At 38.3% G+C, this 17,658-nt stretch overlaps 1 protein-coding gene across 6 annotated transcripts in view; it reads left to right on the forward strand.

The window, feature by feature from the left end:
* Nucleotides 1-17,658, forward strand: part of BBS9 (Bardet-Biedl syndrome 9) — a 445,357-nt gene that overhangs the window by 142,094 nt on the left and 285,605 nt on the right. The gene's annotated exons all lie outside the window — the stretch shown is intronic.

Below are 17,658 nucleotides of genomic sequence, written 5' to 3' on the forward strand. Positions count from 1 at the left end.
TATTTTTTGAAGCAGATATTATTATTATTATTATTATTATTTATTTATTTATTTATTTATTTATTTATTTTTTACAGATGACAAAAGAGAGATTTAGAGCTTTTAGCAAACTCTTCCAAAGTCAGTTTTGGAGCAGGGATTCAATTCTAATTGTTTCTGACTTTGACGTATGAGCTCTTAGCCTCTATTCTGTTTTTACTACCTGCTGTGCTGTAAATTGGCATGCAGAGCCTTGGCAGCAGATAGGTGGTGCACTCAAATGGGGTAATGGAGAGAGTAGGTGTGGACAAGGGTAAGAGACACTCACAGATTTGGTGAAGCATCTTGGTGCTAACATCCCTATATCTGGAGGGGCCAGGGAAGGGATTCGTTACTGGATCCTAAAGAGAGTAGCTGTCGCTGTAGAAGAGGCCATCTGACAGCAGCTGTTGCCTTAGGTTGAAGGGCACAACCAAAGTTGGTGACCCGGGAGGGAGGGAGTTGAGGAACAAGTAAGCTAACCCCACTTTCCTCCCCCTCTTCAGTCTCTTGCCGGTGATTCTCACAGGCCAAACTCAGCTGGAAGCCAGAGGAAAAGGGATCCTTGGATGAAGTGGTCAGCTGCTTCTGGCACAGAGCAGATTGGAAACAGAGGGAAAGTTTGCCGGGCAAATGGAAAATACTCAGTTCACAGATGCACTACCAAGAAAACAGTTTCTCAATGTCAAAGCATCATTGAAGCCAGGATTTTATAGTTCTGTCTCTAATCATTTGACCTGCTTCTTTTTAATTTTAATTTTTTATTTTGTCTTAATTATGATAGGGAGAATGTAGACAAAGCTCTTTCCTTGCCATTGCTGGGGTTATGGACAAATTAACTTTGTATATACGTCTCTTTATTTTATTTATTCTTCAAAATATGAATATCAATATTAATACTATCCCTGTTTTAGGTAGATATAATAAGGGTTCATGAACTAGTAAGGAACTTTGGACATTTAATAACATTTAGATATATTTACATTTTTACCTTTCTCATTTGTCTTCCTTCCTTCCTGAACATTCAAACTTCTATCTAAGATCATTTTTTTCCTTGGCTTAATAAATGCCTTTTACTGTTTCATTTAGTATGGGCCTAATGGTAAGTAAATCTTTTGTTTTTTCTTTGTCTGAAAAGATTTCTTTATTTTTTTGTTCATTTTTGAAGGATATTTTTGCTGGGTATAGAATTCTAGATTACCAATTTATTTATTTTTCCAAGCATTTTGAAAATATCAACCCATTGGTCATCTGGCTTCTATAAATACTTTTAAAAAGTTAGCTATGTAATTTATTTTAAAATTTTTTTTATCTATTTTTGTATTCATTATGCATTTTCATGGGGTACAAAGCTGACCATCGTCACCTGTGCCCAAGAGATGATGGTCAGATGAATACTATCAGCATGCCCATTACCAGAAATTGCAATTATTCCCCATGTCCTCCTGCCTCCCCTGCTGCCACCTGGCAACCCTATGTATGCTGACTCCCTCTGCAAGTCCAACACACACTACTGTGGCCTTTCTTTCATTTCCTTCTCTCTCTCTTAGCTCCCACTTATGAGTGAGAACATGCAGTATTTTTCCCTTTGTGCCTGGCTTATTTCACTTAATTTTGTCCAAGTTCATCTATGTTGCTGTAAATAGCAGAGTTTCATTCTTTTTTATGGCAGAGTAGTATTCCACGGTGTGCATATACCACATTTTCCTTATTCAGTTGTCTGTTGATGGACATTTTTAGTTTGGTTCTGGTTCCATATCTTGGCTATTGTAAATAGAGCTGTGATGAACATGGGCATGCAAGTATCCCTTTGACATGATGACTTCCATTCCTTTGGGTGTATACCTAGAAATGGGATTGCTGGATTGCATGGTAGATTTATCTTTAGTTGTTTGAGAAACCTCTATACTGTTTTCCATACTGCTTGTACTGATTTACAGTCTCACCAACAGTATAGGAGCATTCCCTTCTCTCCACACCCTCGCCAGCATTTGTTATTATTTGTCTTTTTGATTATAGCCAGTCTAACAGGGGTGAGGTGGTATCTCAATGTGGTTTTGATTTGTATTTCCCTGATTAGTGATGTTCAGAGTTTTTTTAAATGCCTGTTGGCCATGTGTATGTCTTCCTTTGAAAATGTCTGTTCAGCTCCTTTGCCCATTTTTTAGTTGGGTTATTTGCTTTTTTACTGCTTATTTATTTTTTCTTACATTGCTTGTGCTTTGGGGCTTGTTCATAAAGTCTGTGCCCAGTCCTACATCCTGAAATGTTTCCCCTATATTTTCCCTTAGCAGTTTTACAGTTTTAGGTCTTATACTTAAGTCTTTAATCCCTTTTGGGTTGATTTTGGTATATGGTGAGAATTGCAAGTCTAGTTTCATTCTTCCACACGTGGATGTTCAATTTTCCCAGCACCATTTATTGAAGAGGCAGTCTTTTCCCCAATGTATGTTTTTGTGGCCTTTGTCAAAGATCAGTTGGCTGTAGTTCTGTGCTTGATTTCTGGGTTCTCCATTCTGTTCCATTGGTCAGAGTGTCTATTTTTATGCCAATATCATGCTGTTTTGGTTACTGTAGATTTATAGTATAATTTGAAGTCAGGTACTATTATGCCTCCAGCTTTATTATTTTTTTTTTATTGGGATTGCTTTGGCTCTGTGGGGTCTATTGTTGTTCCACATGAATGTTAGGATGGTTTTCTATTTCTGTGAAGAATGTCAATGGTATTTTGATAGGGATTGCATCAAATCTATAGATCCCTTTGTGTAGTATGAACATTTCCACATTGCTAATTCTTCCAATCCAAGAGCATGGAATATCTCTCCATCTTTTTGTGTCTTCTTCTTTAATTTCTTTCAGTAGTGATTTGTAGTTCTCATTATAGCGATCTTTCACATCCTTGGTTAAATTGATTTCTAGGTATTTTATTTTATTTTTTTGGTGACTACTGTATATGGGCTTACATTCTTGATTTCTCTTTCTGTTAGTTCATTACTGGAGAAAATAAATGCAACTGAGTTTGGGACAACTGAAACATTGATTGATTTGGGGGCATCGATTTTGTATCCTGCAACCTTACAGAAAGTATTAATCAGCTCTAAGAGTTTTTTGATTGAATCTTTAGGTTTTTCTATGTATAGGATCACGTCATCTGCAAATAGGGACAGTTTTACTTTGTCTTTTCCCATCTTGATGCCCTTTATTTCTTTCTCCTGCCTGATTGCTCTGGCTAGTACCTCTGTCACTATGATAGATAGGAGTGACAAGAGGGGGCATTCTTGTGTTGTTCCTGTTCATAAGTGGGCATTCTTGTGTTGTTCCCGTTCATAAGTGGGCATTCTTGTGTTGTTCCCGTTCATAAGTGGGCATTCTTGTGTTGTTCCCGTTCATAAGTGGGCATTCTTGTGTTGTTCCCGTTCATAAGTGGGCATTCTTGTGTTGCTCCCGTTCATAAGTGGGCATTCTTGTGTTGTTCCCGTTCATAAGTGGGCATTCTTGTGTTGCTCCCGTTCATAAGTGGGCATTCTTGTGTTGTTCCCGTTCATAAGTGGGCATTCTTGTGTTGTTCCCGTTCATAAGTGGGCATTCTTGTGTTGCTCCCGTTCATAAGTGGGCATTCTTGTGTTGCTCCCGTTCATAAGTGGGCATTCTTGTGTTGCTCCCGTTCATAAGTGGGCATTCTTGTGTTGTTCCCGTTCATAAGTGGGCATTCTTGTGTTGTTCCCGTTCATAAGTGGGCATTCTTGTGTTGCTCCCGTTCATAAGTGGGCATTCTTGTGTTGTTCCCGTTCATAAGTGGGCATTCTTGTGTTGCTCCTGTTCATAAGTGGGCATTCTTGTGTTGTTCCCGTTCATAAGTGGGCATTCTTGTGTTGTTCCTGTTCATAAGTGGGCATTCTTGTGTTGCTCCTGTTCATAAGTGGGCATTCTTGTGTTGCTCCTGTTCATAAGTGGGCATTCTTGTGTTGCTCCTGTTCATAAGGGAAAAGCCTTCAGTTCTTCCACATTCAGGAGGACATTGGTGGTGGGCTTGTTGTAATGGCTTGTATTGTGTTGAGCTGCTTTCCTTCCGTTCCTAATTTGATGAGAGTCTTTATCATGAAGGGATGTTGAATATTGCCAAATGCTTTTTCTGCTTCTATTGAGATATTCGTGTTTTTTCGTCCTTGATTTTGTCGCTGTGGTGTATCACATTTATTGACTTGTGTATCTTGAACTATCCTTGCATCTCTGCGATGAATCCCAATTGATCATGGTGTATAATTTTTTTGATGTGTTACTGTATTCTGATTGTTAGTATTTTATTGAGGATTTTTGCATCTGTGTTCATCAGAGATATTGGTCTGTAGTTTTCTTGTTGTATCTTTGTCTGGTTTGGGTATCAAGGTGGAGGTGGATTCACAGAATGGGTTTGGAAGAGTGGCCTCTGTTTCAATTTTCTGGAATAGTTTGAAGAGAATTGGTATTAAATCCTCTTTAAAGGTTGGGTAGAATTCAGCAGTACAGCCATCCAGTTCTGGGCTTTTGTTTTTTTGGGAAGCTGCTGATTACTGCTTCATTCTTGTTGCTTGTTATCTGTGCAGATTTTCTATTTCTTCTTGGTTCAGTCCTGGTAGTTTGTAGGTGTCCAGGAATTTATCAGTGTCCTCTAGGTTTTCAAATTTGTTGGCGTGAAAGAATACAAAAAGATTTTTTGTATTTCTGTGGTATCAGTTTTAACGTCTCCTTTTTCATTTCTGATTTTTCGTTGTTGTTGTTAACCTAGCTAATGGTTTGTCTATTTTGTTTATCTCCTCAAGACACCAACTTTTTTTCCCACTGATCTTTTTTTATCATTTTTTGGGAGGCTGTCATTTAGTTCTGCTCTGATCTTAATTATTTCTTTCCGTCTATTAACTTTGGGATTGGATTCTTCTTGATTTTCTAGTTCTTTTAAATGTAGGGTTAGGTTGTTTACTTAAAGTCTTTCCATTTTTTTTTGATGTAAACATTTATTGCTATAAACATCCTTCTTATTACTGCTTTTGCAGTTTTGATATGTGTCTTTATTTTTGTTGGTTTCTAGAAATTTTTTGATTTTCTGTTTTATTTCTTCTTAGACCCATAGTTCTTTCAGGAGCCTGTTGTTTAATTTCCATGTATTTGTACAGAGTCCTGAGTTTTGCTTCTTACTAATTTCTAGTTTTTGTAATCCATTGTGGTCTGAAAAGATAGTTGAGATGATTTCAATTTTTAAAAGTCATTGAGACTTGATTTGTTACCTAACATGTGGTCTGTCTTGGAGAATGTTCCATGTGCTGGTTAGAAGAATGTGTTTTGTAGTTGTTTGATGAAATGTTCTGTAGATATCTGCCAGGTCCAGTTGGTCTAAAGTGTCATTTAAATCCTGCATTTCTCTGTTGATTTGTTGCTTGGAGGAGGGTGTTCAGATCCCCCACTAATATGGTATTGGGGTCTATCTCTTTCTTTAGGTCTAATAGTGTTTGCTTTATATATCTGGGTGCTCCAGTGTTGGGTACATATATATTTATGATTGTTATGTCTTCTTGCTGGATTGATCCCTTTATCATTACGTAGTACCCTTCTTTGTCTCTTTTTATGGTTTTTCGTTTAAAATCTATTTTAACTGGTATAAGAATAGCTACTCCTGCTTTTTTTTTTTGGTTTCCATTTGTGTGATATATCTTTTTTCATTCCTTCACTATTAGTCTGTGTGCATCTTTACTGGTGAGATGAGTCTCTTGAAGACAACATGTAGTTGGGTCTTGCTTTTTGATCCAGTCTGTCAGTCTGTGTCTTTTGAGTGGGGAGTTTAATCAACTTACAGTTAGGGTTATTATTGGGGAGTTTAATCCGCTTACAGTCAGGGTTATTATTGAGAGGTATTCTCTTGTTCCTGGCATTTTATGGCTTTTTGTGTAGATGTTTTTACTATCATTTGTTCCTTTCTTCTCCTTTAATTATTGGTCTTCACTGTTTCTGGATTTTTTTTTTTTTTTTTTAGGTGGTAAGGTTTAGTTTCTTATATCTTTCTTATTTGCATTTGTGTTTTACTGGTGGGTTTTGTTCTTACTTGGGCATTCATGGTAGTGATCATTCTTTTCGCATTCCACATGCAGGACTTTCTTGAGAATTTCTTGCAGGGCTGGTCTTGTGGTGATGAACTCACACATTTTTTGTTTGTCTGGGAAATATACTATTTCTCCCTCTTTTCTTAAGGATAATCATGCTGGGTATAATATTCTTGGCTGGCAGTTTTTTTGTTGTAGTATTTTGAATATGTCATCCCATTGTCTTCTCACCTGTAGAGGTTCAGAAGAAAAGTCTGCTGTTATTCTGATGGGGGCACCCTTATAAGTGACTTGATGCTTTTCTCTTGCTGCTTTTAGGATTCTCTCTTTGTCTTTGACCTTTGCCAGTTTTCCTATAATGTGTCTTGGAGGATGTATTTTTGGATTGAATGAGATCTTTGAGCTTCCTAGATCTGAAGGACTGTGTCTCTCCCTATACCTGGAATGTTTTCTATTATTATTTTATTGAATAGATTTTTAATGCCTTTACCTTTCTCCTCCCCTTTAGATACACCCATGATTCAAATGTTTGTGTGCTTAAGATTGTCTGCTAGCTCTCAGACATTCTTTATTTTTTTATAATTCTTTTTCCTTTTTTTCATCTGCCTGGTTATTTCATAAAGACCATCTTTAAGTTCAGAAATTCTTTCTTCTACTTATTCTAATCTGCTGCTCAAGCTCTTGATTGTATTTTTATTTCACTGAATATGTCTTTCATCTTGAGTTTTGCTACAGTCTTTTTAAAGGTATTAATCTTTTTGTAAATTTCCTCCTTCATAACCAGGATATTTTTTCTTGTTTCATTGTGTTGTCTTACAGAGTCCTCTCTTATCTCTTTGTGTCCTTAAGATACTTACTTGCAATTCCTTTCAGTCATTTCAAGGGTTTCCTTTTCTGTATGGTCTGGTACTTGAGAGTTACTGAATTCCTATGGCCTCATATTTTCTGATTTTTTTGTGTTTCTTGTATTTCTATGTTGATTTCTGGTCAGCTGGTATATCAGTTGCTTCTTCTATTTCTCTGGAACGGACTTTGAAGAGAAAGACTTCTTTCTCTTTTTCCAGGTTCCTCCAGTGACTCTCCTTGTGTCAGTGAAGTAAAACATGTGATGGCCACCTGCACAGTGTTCATGGATGTTATTAAGGCAGTGAGCCGTCCTTGCAACAGTAGTAGCTGTGGTGTCGGATGTTGTGGACCACCTTTGCGAAAGTGATGTTAGGCTTTATGGCACTGATGTATAGTCTTGCCTTCTGCACAAGCTTGGCAGGGGGCTGGGCAGTGGACTGGCCAGGTCTCCTGCCTGCCTGCTTGGGTCCTCCTTTGTTGGAGGAGGAGCGGTGCTGTGTCTTACCTTGATCGTGATGAGAAGTCCCACGATAGGCTGTCTGCAAACTGGATGCCATTAGCAAGACTCAGTCTAAGGCTGAAGTCCTCAAAGCCAGTAAAGCCAGTGGTGTCCTTGGTGTTAAGTCCTGGAATCCAAAAGCTGAAGAGTCTTGAGCTCTGACATCCAGGACAGAAGAGTGTATTCCAACTCCAGTAGATAGAGTGATTCCCTTTTTTTCTTTGCTTTTTTATTCTCAGCTATGTAATTCTAAGTATTACTTCTTTGAAGGCAGTCTGTTCTTTTCTGGCTGCTTTTAAAATTCTTTTCTCTTTGATTTTCAGCAATTTTAGTATGATAGGCTTTAGGTTATGAATTTATTCACAACTTGCTTCTTTCTAAAGCACTTACTTTAGGAGAACCAAAAAAGGTTGGGGTGTTAAATTGTTATTATTATTTTTTTTAAAGAAAAATAATAAAAGAAAGCAATAGGTAATGGGGGTTAGTTAATGTAAGGTAAAAGATTCCTCCTTTAGGTACTTTTACATATTCCGTAACTTGTGTTTTAACAGAATAATAGTGGTAGTGCAGAAAGTCAGTCAGCAAAGGTCAAAGAGAATCGAGCAGTTTCCTCTTTGCCTTTCCTGTGTCAGGAAAGTAGGAGAAGAAAAGGAAAAGATAAGTCTCCCACCTCCACCCCCGCCTTTATCTAGAGCACCAGGAAAGATGATTGTTAGGGATCTCATTGCTTATAGTACAGACTTGTTAGCATCTCTCCTGTGAAATGATGCATTTGGAAGGGACAAATGCTTTTCAATGAAAAGCATTATATTAATTCAGAAGCATTATACAAAGGTAAGGATCTTGAAAATGGTAGAAGATTGTTATTGTAAAAGACAGTTTATTTTATCTAATGAGTGTCGATCTGTAGTGAAGGCCATAGTACTACTGAAGCATTTTCCCTTCCACTTTATTTCCATTTCATTTTATATTAGCATCAGTGAAGTCTCCCATGTTCAGTCCTGTCATTCAGGACAAGAAAACTTAGAAAAAGGAAAACAAGAAGTTTTATGATTTAAAATATGAGTCTTTTATCACTAAACTGTATTGGAGTAAAAATGATGAACTGCTTTTCTTCAGTAGTAATCTGAAAAAAGTTTGTGCACTAAATCCTGTAAGCCAGATGTTTGAGTTATTGGATTGATATTGCATGATGGAAAGTATCTGAAGCATTTTGATTTCTTGAAAGGTTTGTGAAAAATTTGTTTTGTAAGAATAGATGTACAAAAAGCATATGCCATTGTTATTACCTAGAATCCAATAAAAGATAGCTTTTGCAAATTATTACCACGTGTGTGTAGGAGTTGCTTTCACAGGTTATTTTAGATACCAAAATAATTTGTTTCATATTTTAAGCATTGAAATGTCCCTTTAAATTCAGTATTTCTGTGACTGTAGTATGATATATGATAGAAACAGCACAGAATGAAGTATTTTGGCAAGTAATTGAAATAGGAAATTTTACAAGTAATCTATTAAATGAAATAATGATATTTGCAGGGACATCGTATGTGTGTAGGATCTTTGAGGAATCTTTTTTTAATAGCTATTAAATGCAAGACTTCTGTCTTAAACCTTATAATTAAAAAATTCAAGAACATAAAGCAATCTCTTGAATGACGAGCAATTAATTGGTAAATGCAATATAGTATAATTTTCAACTTTCAACTTGTATGCTATATTTGCCTGCAGTAACAAAATTAGGATTTTTTTTTCTTGTCTGTATTTGTTGGATTTTAAGTGATGGCAACATTCTGAAGTCATTTGAACACAAAAGGAGTTTACAGTCTGTTGTGATAGCAGTAGCAAAAGTAATCAGTAACCATAAAGTGGGCCATTTTCATTTCCCACGTAGTAGGGCATCTGCTTTGTGTGGTCAGTTACTATTGATAGTTTATTGTAAGCTATATAGAATTAAAATTTTTTTCCTTATTGGTAATGAAATGTGTTTAAAAAATTGACTGTCCAGTTTCAAAGTATAATCTTTGCATTACCTATTGCAATTTTTTTTTGTTTGTTTGTTACTAATGATTCCTCAATTGTTGGGGCCAATAGACATTAAAAGAATATTTTGCTCTTATAACTTAAGTGTTACTAACTTGGGCTAAGTTCCAGTAGATGTAGATGATTTGTTTTTTGCTAAATGTGATTGCAAGTAAGTTCTAAAAGCCTATAAAAAGGGAGACAAAATTGTGCTGTATTGAAACTGTTTGATCCTTTTCAAGTTACATGGTATTTTGTTGCAATATTGTCACTTTATACTCTCCAAAAACGAAGTTCTAAAACACACCAATTGTTAGATACTGTTAGCCGGTGTACACAATGACCTCAGTCACCGAATGACAAGTAAGTCAAAAGTGGGATGGGAGTGAAGTGACATGTGCTAATTGGAGTGTCTGTGTATGGGGGTTGGGATTGAAGATGTACAGGTGAATAAGGGTCGTCTTCTGACTGGTAAAAGGTGGGTGGGCAGTCGTTGGTTTGGTGTTCTCAGTGGCTCAGGCGGCTAGCTGACGATATGCCTTACACAGACCACGTTGCTGGGAAGCATCTGCTGAGAACCATGGAATTAAGTTAGGAAGGACTGGATTTGGAGGATGCAGCTCATCACAGACCCCTCTGTGCTCTTTAAAGGAAAACAGGCCAGAATTAAGGGATAGGCTGCCCAAAGGGAACTGTGAAAGCAAATCTAGAGGTTGATTTGTCAAGAGTAGACTAAACTTTCAGGTAAGAGTGAAGTAGATGAGGAAAGAGACATCAGTGAGTTTCTGAAATTCTTTGTTTTAACTGGATTATGCTAAAGAGTTATCATTGCTAAGGTGTCTAATCAGAAGATCTGGTTATTCACTAAAGGTCTGGTATCTGGCAGCTTGTGTTTGTGGAACTGAAGGAAAGCACCACCCATCACAATTCTGCATCTAGGAATGGTCCTTTTCTACTGAACTTGTGCCATAATGATTCTTCATCTCAGTCACTTGACAGTATACCTAAATAATTGTTGTCAAGAGATGAATAGATCTCTCTTTGGAATTTTGAAAATGCAAACCCAAATCACTATTTTATGACAGGGTTTTAAAAATAGACTTTGTCCTTATTGTGTCCTCAATCCTGATGTAGTTTCTATGGGGGAAATGAGAAGACTCCATCTCTGACTTACGGCCTGTTAGGAGACACCAGCCGTAAACATATGGGGGGAAATGAAATATTTTTTTTGAGCCACATAAAAACGAATGTTATATCAGTTGGGTATAGATTGTATGTTTAAGTAGCAGTTGCTTTTTGGCACAGTGGATCAAGTATGGACTTTGGAATCCAAGAGAGCTTGGTTCATTTACTTGTTAGGAAATGTTGAGCCAGTCTTGTCACTTCTCTGGGCCTGAGTTTCCTCATCTACAAAATGAAGGTGACAGTAATGAGAGTTTAGCCCCATGGTTCTTAGTCTTAGTGACATTAAAATAAGTGGAGTGGGGAGTCAAGTGGCACTGATACCTGGGCCCCAGAAGAATCAGATGTAGGGTTTTTTTTTTAGAAGATTTCTAGGTGATTCTAATGTGCTGCAGGATTGAGAATCACTAGCCTACCTAGATTAAGAAAGTGATGAGTGAATTTAAGAATTCCCAAGACTTAAAATCATAACACTTTTGAGCTAGAAGGGGCATTTGATCATGTGGTTTAACTGCTTCATTTTGCAAATGAGGAAACTCAGAAGCAACTAAGTAAATTGGTTTGGTGACTTTTTATGTAGGGGAGTAAAGCAGAGAAAGAATTATGGTCATTATTTGGAACATGGGTGATGGGTTAATTGTAGTGATTTTGAAAGTGATGAAAAGGTGGGAAAAAGGACCAGGTCTATGAGAAAGAAAAGCTTAGTTTTTATCCTGTTTAATTTAAGGTGACTGAGGTAGATAGATGGAAATAAATGTGTGAATGTCCTTTTTAAACTGGAAAGACTCATATTATGTAAGTTAATATAATTCAAATGGAAATACTCGGGAGTGATCTGGCCGCATAGTCATCAAGGTTACAGGCGAGAGTTCAGGCTGGAAATCGTCAGCACAAACATAATAGTTGATACAGCACTGAATTCTCAGAGTTAGTGGAGAGTGAGCAGAAAAGAGGTTTGAGTCGAGTGTTTAGGGGTGCTCATATTTAGAGGGAGCAGAAGAGCCCTTGAAGAAAAACAGAGTCGTCAGCCTTGGAGCCAAAGGAGTGCAGCGTATCACGGCAAAATCCGCATGTCTGCAAGACCTGTGCTGGCTCGTATCTGATGGGTACCACCTGGGTGTCGAGGAGATGCCTCAAAATCCAAGCTTGCTGTCGTCTTTGCCTCTAAACTGGCCCAACAGAATCCAGCCCTGCTCCTGCAGTGTATGTGACCTTGACAGATGGCTTCACACCCAGCCTTCCCAGGCTGAAACCTAGGACTCTCCTGTGACTGCTGTTTATCTTCTTTTTCTGTATTTACTTGATCATCATGTACTGTTGCTCATCCTGTCTCTGCCGCCGTTTCTTCTCTCCATTGTCATTATACTGTTTTCACTAATTCCAAAGCCTACTACATAGGTTTGTTTGTTTGTTTGTTTTTTAAGTCACACTAATTGGAAATAATGTTAGTGTTATCATTTCTGCTATGTTGGAGGCAAAACAACAGTCGTTATGTATGGAACAGTTCACTTGTTCTGGGCAAGAGAACCCGTAAAGACACATCCAGATGGCCCAGGGGTAGGATGACAGTGACAGTGTACGTCGTCATCCAAACTGAGAGATTTCCTTCTTTCCTTCCTTCCTCCCTTCCTCTCTCCCTCTCTCCCTCTCTCTCTCTCTCTGTCTCTCTCTGTCTGTCTGTCTGTCTCTCTCTCCCCCCTCTCTCTTTAATTTTAACTTCTCAGTATACATTGCAGTTGATTTTCGTGTCCCTTTACCCGTTCCTTTCCCCCCTCCCTCTCTCCCCTTCCCACCATCTACATCATATCTGTTCACTTGTCTTAACAAGTAAACTGTGAGATTTCTGAGAGTGAAAGGGGGTTCTGTTAATATTTTTACCAGGACAACAGGCGTTGGTAGGGACTGTCCTGTGCAAACCAGGATGTATGGCATACTAGCTCAGTGGTTCCTGACTGGGAGCGATTTTGCCCTCACCCTCACCCCCCTAGAACATTTGGCAATGCCTGGAGACATTTTTGTTTGTCACAATTGGAGGAGGGAAGGTTGTTATTGGTATTTAGTGGGAAGAGGCTAGAGACCAGGGATGCTGCTAAACATCTTATAATGCGTGGGACAGCCCCACAACAAAGAGTTATTTGGCTCTCTTACTTAATTAATTTGGCAAGTGTTTATTTAGCCTCTTTCTCTAGGCCAGGTGTTGTGCTAGATTCTGGGGATATATTTATGAACAAAGCATTCACGGTCAATGAGTTCATGGAATTTGTAGTGGGGGAAATTGATGAGATTAAATATATACTTGCACAAATATATATCATCCCAACAGTGAAAAATATTATGAAGGACTAGTACCTGGTGCTTTGGGAGAAGATGATAACGGGACCAGACCTAGAATGTGAGGTCAAGGGAACATTTTCTGGCTTTTGAGTTGAAATCTGAAAGACGATGTGTTAGTTTGTTCCTATTGCTTATAACAAAATTCATAGAACTGGGTAATTTATGAAGAAAATGAAATTGATGTGCTCTTCTTTAAAAGCCCTCAGAACCACGCCCCTGACCACATTTTTAATCCGTACACTAGGCATGGTCCTATAATCTAATCACCTCTTCAAGGCCTCACCTTTCAATCACCACAATAGGATTTCCCACCCTCAACAGTAACAGTGTGGACTAAGCTTCAGTGAGGTTGGGTGGTGGGGCATCCACTCTGCAGCAGAGGACTAGACCTACACCGGACAAAGAATCTTTTTAAGAGAAGGGAAGGAAGAGCAAACCAGGTGCCAAAGGGACATGGAGATGACCATTTCAAAGAACTGGAAGAAGGCTGGTGTGGTAGGAGGACACAGGGGTAGGGAGAGGTGGTGAGGAGACTGGTGAGGTAAGCCAGGGACGTGATCGTGGCTTTGTTGAAAGGATTTTGATTTTTAAATGGGAAACTATTGGAGGTTTCTAATCAAGGGAGTGATATGATCAGAGTTGCACTTTGAAGAAGATCCCATTTCTAAAATATTATCTAACGGTGTTACTGCCTTGCTTAAATAGCGAGCTCACAGTATACACAATCTGTCATAGTCTGACCCATTTGCATTTGTCCTCTTATCTCTCCCTCCCATATTGTCCGCGCATACCCACTTGCTTACTGTTAGAGAGCTGCCTTGATTTTTCTTCTCAAAAATGTCAATATATTAATATTTCAGTGGCTTAAAAATAGTCTGTAACTATCATTTTTACCAACCGTCTTCTATTCATTAGAATGTTAATCTAAATAATAAAAAATATCCTTTCCCCCATGTGGCATATTAAAATTTTGAAAAAAAAGTGGTTGAGAAACATTTTCATTTTTCCTGAGTTAACTCTTATGCAAAAAAAAAAAAAGTTTCTTGTTGATGCTTCAGCCATACTGCACTTGCGATGACCTTTGTTCCCATTGCTTCTCCATCCGAAATACCTTTCTTCTGTCCATCTCTTTTTGTTTAAATTTTACTAGTTTTTCAAATCCTCCATAAAGCCTTTCTTGGTTTCACGAGACTAACATTTTATAATGTCCTTGTCTATGTTGCTAGTGAACTTTATTTGTCCATTATGTTACTTGGCACATAGTGTCTCGTGTTAGCTAGAACGGGATGTAGGGATCTCTCTTCCTTAGTGACTGCAGATGAGTCATACCTCTGTAACCTTTATGATATGTGATACAGTGTTACTTTAAAAATATTATTTTAAACACAGTATCATGTAGCTGCCTAGTGAATGCGTATGGAATGAGTGAAAGAGAGGGGGCTTGCCTGACATTTTCAAGTACCATATAGAGATGGACGAAGACTGAGAAAATATATTGTTGCTCCTCTGTTGGGGTCTTTTAATGGCTTACCATTGTTTGTGGGGTAAAGTCTACAACTTTTTGCCAGATATTAAGAGTCTTTATATCTTTATACCTTTAATTTTTATCACCAACGACTTTTCCATTTGAGTTCTCTTGGGGAGAAATAGACATCTGGATGGTAGAAACACAATTATCTTAATGTTTATGCTTGTGCTGTTTCATTTTTCTGGAATGATCTCCCTAGCCTTAACACCTATGCAAATTATACCTGTCCTTCTAAGTCCAATTTGACTCTTAATTTGCCGGTTTAACTTTTCTCTGTAGCACGTTTTGCCTTTGAATGCATTATGCATTTGTTTGTTTTGTTCATTGTTTTCTCTCCTCTCTGGAATGTGAGCTCCTTGAGGACAGATTCTTGTGTGATTTATTCATTGATGCCCTCACTCTGGGAATGGTCCCTGGCACATCCTTGGGACTCAGTAGGTACTTGTCGAATGAGTGGTTCTGACCTTAGTAAAGCACGTTCCCTGAATGTGCTGCGCTCTGTGGCGTGCGCGCGCTTTGTGGGGAACATTTGCTGACATGCCCTAAACCTCCTCTTGTCCAGTTCCTGCTCGCAGCATCTCGTCTAGGAAGCAGTATTCTCCCCCTTACTCTCCCTCGATGTTCCTCCTCTTTGTTCCTGCTGTCCGCATTGTTTGCACAGGTGTATCACCCACTACATTTTAAGTTCTTTGAGAGAAAGGACTAGTGTAACCTGCATATCTTTAGCATCTAAAATGGTGCCAGAACATAGTAGGTGCTAAATAAATATTTTTTCAATAGTGAAAGAAGTTATAGTTGAGTCAAATCTTCACAAATACAGTTTGCTTCCAGAGTACAAAATAGGCACTTCTAAAAGTTACAGTATTTTCTTTTTTCTGGTTAGCAATTTACTTGTGTAGTCTGTGAACGTTATTAGTCAGATGTCTTGTGTTGATTTTCCAGTAAGTCTAATAAGAGTTAATTTTAAAAGAATAAGCTAAACTCTGAGTTCTTGATAAACAGAAATTTCTTTACTACAAAAGGTATTTATTTTATTCAGTCTCCCTGCTATAACCTTTGTAATTTTTGCAATTTGCTGTGACAACTTCTTTTTGTAGAGTTCTTGCTACTTTGATATCTTTGGAAGCTGGCCTTGGCATTCCCCTCTTATTTGTGCTTTTCTTGGGCATTCTAATTATCATGTCTCTCCTATTAAACAGTCCAGCTCTTGATTATTGAGGCTAATGGTAGATAGCAATAACAACTGAAAGCCATTTACACAAACCTCAAATTGCATCTTAAAAATTGTTTTAAATTTTCCATTCTTAGGAAATCAACGTGGAATGGTGAGCAAAAAACACCTCATTTTCAATCACAGTCAGGAAGCTTAGATCCTGGGCTTGATTCTTCCTGGCTGCCAGACTTTTGTATTTAGTATGGGCTGTGTATACATAAAAATATATTGATATGAAGCTTTGCCTGAGAGATGGTTATGAGGAAAAGACCAATAAGGCATAATTATTTCTTAAAACTGCAAAAGTAATTCCTCAGTATGTACTTGCTAAAAATATGCAGGTGACTTTGCTTAATGCCTCGCGTTTCCAGTAAGGGGTTACTACATTAGAAAATTTGGCCCAGAATAATGTCTTCTTTCATGTATCAGGGAAGGGCTTCAGCATCTAGTTTCTTTATGGAAAGGCTCATTGCCTTGAACCTCCACTTTAGAAAAATCGGCTTTCTTCTTTTCCTTGGGAGAGGATATATCTGCTCACTAGTTTTCTTGGCATTTATGTTTTCAAGGCTCAGTGCCAGATTAGAGCTACCACCTGCATACTCCTTTGGCATTGCCTTATTACTTGATGATTAAAAGGAATAAGGAAGGGATATTAGATAACTGTAAATAAAGTTGGTTATATTTTATATTGATCTCAAGGGTTCCATTTGAAGTATAATTAGCAATTAAAGAGTTCTACATTTACCTGTTAATCCATAATTATTGATTGGTATGTAGACTGTTGTAGTGTTTTTGTATTTGCTTATAAACAAGTATTATAGATAAAGATGAGCCCAGAGGGGATTCTTGGGAAAATCTTATGTAGATAAAACCATTGTGTCTGGCATTGATGGGTACAAATTCAATCTCACATAATCCTTGCCCTGAGGCAGTTTACAGCCTGGTCAAAGGTGACAAACATGCCAAAAAAAAGAAAAAGGCAGCAACACTTTATAGGTGCTATTATAGAAGTATTATTTTGTGGATATAGTAAAGTTATGAAGGTAGGAACCATCTCTTTTATCTGAAGGTAATAAGATTGACTTTGGGAGAGAGTTTTAAAAAAAGCAGTGGGTATTTTCTAGGTTGATTGTGTTAATTTTACTGTGTAACAAACTGTCCTGAAACAGTAGCTTACAACAGCTATTGATCTAGGTCATAATTGCATGGGTTCGTTGGGAAAATAGAGGAAAATCGTCAGGGCTGCTCAGATGTTCAGAATCTTGCCGAGCATTTGCTGTGAATAGGTTGTGTGTGGGCAGAGTTAGTGCGCCTGCACTGTGCCACCACTTTGGCTGGCATTGACTGCCTCGGGCGGCCACTGTGCATGTACATGCTCTCCAACCTACGGCTTCCAAGGACCTGTTTGTGGTTACCTAGCTCATAGACCTGCGTGTGAGGGGTCTGGTGACCCAGCCTGGCATGTGAGGGGTTTGTGACCCAGTCTGTGAATGGGCTTGAGGAGTCTGGGAGCTCCAGAACCAGCCCTAGCTCAGTTGACACAGTTGGCAGGATTATGGGCAGGTAAAGAGCTCGACAGTTGGCACTGTGAGCAGGATTCTGACATTTGCCGTAGCTCTACAGTGGTATTAATTTGGGGCTAAACTTAGCTGGCTGATCTTCTGCTTTCGGTTGATGTATTGGTTTCCTGAGGCAGCTATAATAAATTACAAAAACTTGGTGGCTTAAAACAACAGAAATTTATTTTCTCACAGTTCTGGAGGGCAGAAATCCAAAATCAAGGTGTCAGCAGGGCTGGTTCCCTCCAGAGGCTGTCAGGGAGAATTTGTTCCGTGCCTCTTTCCTAGCCTCTGGTAGCTGCTGGTAGCCCTTGGTGTTCCTTGACTTGTAGACTCATCTCTCCGATCTCTGTCTTTGTCTTCACATGGCTTGCTTTGTGTGTGTC

Source organism: Cynocephalus volans, chromosome 11 (assembly GCF_027409185.1).
Source record: "Cynocephalus volans isolate mCynVol1 chromosome 11, mCynVol1.pri, whole genome shotgun sequence".
Taxonomy (NCBI): Eukaryota; Metazoa; Chordata; class Mammalia; order Dermoptera; family Cynocephalidae; genus Cynocephalus; species Cynocephalus volans.